We start from the raw sequence: 3,194 nt of genomic DNA, 5'->3' as shown, positions 1-3,194 counted from the left end.
ATTATAAGCAAATCATTCACCCTAAGTGAAAAACCATTATGTCCATGTATTGTATCTTTGATTAGCTTGGGTTTGAGTGTGTGTGTGTGTTAATCAAGTGTAGGAAAATTTGTGGGAAATCATTGGTAGTTAGTGCTTTGGGTGTTCATTAAAAATATTTAGAAAAATGGGTAAACACTCATGCATTCATTAATTGAAACACATGCATCTCTCTTTTATGATAAAAAAAATTTTGTGTGTATATAATTCTTGAAAAAAATAGAAGAAGAAAAGAAAAAGAAATGACAATAAGAATGTAAATAAAGGATGTATATGTGTGTGAATTGGAAAGAAAATGTATGAGTGAATGTGAGAAAGGGTTAAATGCGTAGTTAGGATGTTTTGTTATGTATATAGGATGATATAGGATTAGGTGGGTACTTGAGCTAATCAAAGATCCAATTTAATAGCCCACTTAACCATATTAATCTTACCCTTACCTAAGCCCCATTACAACCCTCAAAAGACCTCATGATATTTGCATCCATGCATCAAATATTAGTTGATTGTTAGATGACTTGCAAATCTTTGAGAAACATGATTGACGAACGGAACTCTCACGCGGTCTAGAATTTTCACAATTAAGTTCTCTTGCAAGTATAGCTTCTAGACCGACAAGAAATCCTTTCGTACAAAAGTTTTGGTTGTCACTAAAGCAAACCAAATAAAATTGATAACCGAAGTATTTAAATCTCGGGTCGTCTCTCAAGGAATTGTAGGGAAGTATGATTTATTATTGGTTATGAGAAAAGTATCCTTTTGGGTTTTTGAAAGGTTTAAACAAGGAATATAAATGACAAGAAAGTAAACTAATTATCATGAAAACCCATGCAAGGTATAAGAACTGGAAATCCCATCCTAGTTATCCATATCAATTGTGATGAGAGTTATTTATTGCTCCCACTTATTTAACCCTTACTAAATAAAGGAAAGTCAAGTGGCCCAATCAAGGGGATACCTCAAGTCCTAGTCAACTCCTATGGAAAGACTAGCTTTAGAGGGATCCAAATCAACCATCAAATTCCAATTATCAATCAACAAAGGAGTTTGATAACTCAAGTGTCACCAATTACTCAACCAAAGCCATATGAGAAAAATCTAAATTAAATTAAAAACATCAATAACATAAATTAAAGAAAGCAATCATAAATCTAAAATACCTCAAATTGTATTTAATAAGAAAATCAATTCTAACATAGAGTTCATAAACCAATATTGGGAAAATAAACAAATTAAAGTAATAGAATGAATACACGTAGAAGGGAAATTAAATTAAAGGAACATTGAACCTAGAATTGAGGAGAAACAATCCTAAAACTAAGAGAAATCCTAAATCCTAAAACCTAAGAGAGAGGAGAGACATCTAAAACCTAAATTGTGAATTCTGAATGAATGATTGATGAATCCCCCTTTGATCCCTCCATTCTCCAGCCTCTATTCTGTGTTCTCGGGCTTGGATTTGGGCCGAAAAGAAGTCCAGAAATCGCTGGGGGCGAATTCTGCAACTTTCTGCACATGGTGTTTGTCACGTGTACGTGTAGGTCACGCGTGTGCGTCATTTGAAGATTTTCCTTGTCACACATACGCGTCAGTCACACGTACACGTCGCTCGTGCTCTGTGCTAGGCACGCGTCCATGTCATCCATGCGTGCGCGTCGCTGCCATTTTCTTCAAAACTTCATTTTCGCATGTTCCTTCCACTTTTGCATGTTTCCTTTCTGTCCTCTAAGTCATTCCTGCCCTATAAAGCCTGAAAATACTTAACACACAGATTACGGTATCGAATGGTAATAAAGGATAATTAAAATTAACATGTTTAAGGTCTAGGAAACATGTTTTCACATATATCACAGAATAAGGAAGGAATTGTAAAACTATGCAAATTATATGAATAAGTGAGTAAAGACTTGATAAAAACCACTCAATTGAGCACAAGATAAATCATAAAATAGTGGTTTATCAATGATTAAAGGAGGATTGAGTGATTAAACCTTACACACTGAGCGATGAGAGCATATACACATCCGGTGAGGTTTCAATTGCTCAATTCTTTGTTTCCATTGCTTACCTTATATCTTCTTGCAAGTTGTTGAACTTAATTTTGAAAGTTTCAAATCAATCTTTGGACCTTGATCATATTGCTATATTTTCCTTGTCTTGGCCCTAAGTTCCTACTATGGATTGATTGAGATCCTTTTGTTTGTTTTTTACCAAAATCAATAGGAAGCATATTGTAGATATATATAGATAGCATTTAGTATAGTTGCATTAAATAAAATGTTTACCCATTCAATTTTCTCCTTTGGTTGTATTTAGCATGAGGACATACTACTGTTTAAGTGTGGGAGAATTGATGAGTCCATATTTTATGATATATTTTGCTTTGATTTGAGTGGATTTCATCACATAAACCTACATTTATTCATCTAAATAGCATGCTTTTGAGATTTCTCCCTAAATTGTGCTTGAAAGTGAAAACATGCTCTTTTGTGCTTAATTTGGTCAATTTTAATTCACTTTAATCCCATTTGGTGCCTTGATGTATTTGTTAAGTGATTTCAGGTTTTTCAGGCAAGTTTGGGTTGAAGAAATGAAGAAAGAGCATCAAAAAGGGGAGAAATCATGAAGAAAATGAGTTTTGGAAGCTGCTGCAAAGATGCGTACGCACCAAATGTCATGCGTACGCACGATGGGAATTCTGCGCAACCGTGCGTACGCATAGTAGGTCGTGCGTACGTACGCATGCATGCACGTGAGGTCATTAATGCAAATCGCTGGGGGCGATTTTTGGGCCTCCAAAACCCAGTCCAACTCATTTTCTGAAGCTATTTGAGGCCAAAGTGAAGAGGAATGAAGGGGGGCCAATTAGGTTTAGGTTTTCTATGTTTTTGCATTAGTTCTTTAGAGAGAGAAGCTCTCCCCTCTCTCTAGAATTAGGGTTTTTAGCTTAATTTCCTTTTAATTTCAGCACTTTAATTCTTGTTTTAGTGTAGTTTCATTTATGTTTCTATGCTTTCTTGTCTTTACCTTCTTCATCTCTTTTGTTATTTCCCCTTTTATGTCAATTTTCATGTTATGAACACTTTTGTTATTTTAATTCTAATTAATGCAAATTTATGTTTCCATGTCATTTATTGCTTTCTTTAGTTGTAGTT

Source organism: Arachis ipaensis, chromosome B9 (genome assembly GCF_059453495.1).
Source record: "Arachis ipaensis isolate K30076 ecotype BB chromosome B9, ASM5945349v1, whole genome shotgun sequence".
Taxonomy (NCBI): domain Eukaryota; kingdom Viridiplantae; phylum Streptophyta; class Magnoliopsida; order Fabales; family Fabaceae; genus Arachis; species Arachis ipaensis.
Note: the sequence above shows the minus strand (reverse complement) of the source record.